The sequence below is a fragment of the Limulus polyphemus genome, unplaced genomic scaffold (assembly GCF_000517525.1).
Source record: "Limulus polyphemus unplaced genomic scaffold, Limulus_polyphemus-2.1.2 Scaffold189324, whole genome shotgun sequence".
In the NCBI taxonomy this organism is placed as follows: Eukaryota; Metazoa; Arthropoda; class Merostomata; order Xiphosura; family Limulidae; genus Limulus; species Limulus polyphemus.
The window spans coordinates 1-355 of NW_013854920.1; the positions used below are offsets into that span (position 1 = coordinate 1).

The window sequence follows — 355 nt, forward strand, 5'->3', positions numbered from 1 at the left end:
AGTGAACTCCATCTCATCCATTCCTTCACCAGTATACCAATGCAAGAAAGCTTTACGTCGAAACATAGCTGAAATAATTTAAATATTTGCTCTGAAACATATATATGCCTGGATAAAGTTGATAAAATGAAGAAAGTAAAAATAGAAGTCATGAGATGTCTATTCCATTTAAAACTACAGAACAGAAATTATGTTAATATCCATTTACACAAAATAACAAGCTTAATTAAAAAAGTAAGCAAACCTTTCAAATGAAATCATACATATCACACTGATAAGCAGTATCACCCCCCCTTCAGAAAAAAGAAATTACCAGTAAATTGTTCCGAGATTCTTTTGAAGATTTCCTGGATAG

At 31.0% G+C, this 355-nt stretch overlaps 1 long non-coding RNA gene across 1 annotated transcript; it reads right to left on the minus strand.

The window, feature by feature from the left end:
* Positions 1-2: 2 nt before the first annotated feature.
* On the minus strand, positions 3-355 carry LOC111084846. Its single transcript, XR_002609753.1, has 2 exons — positions 314-355; positions 3-68 (listed from the first exon to the last, which is right to left on the minus strand). It is a non-coding gene; the product is annotated as an uncharacterized LOC111084846 (long non-coding RNA).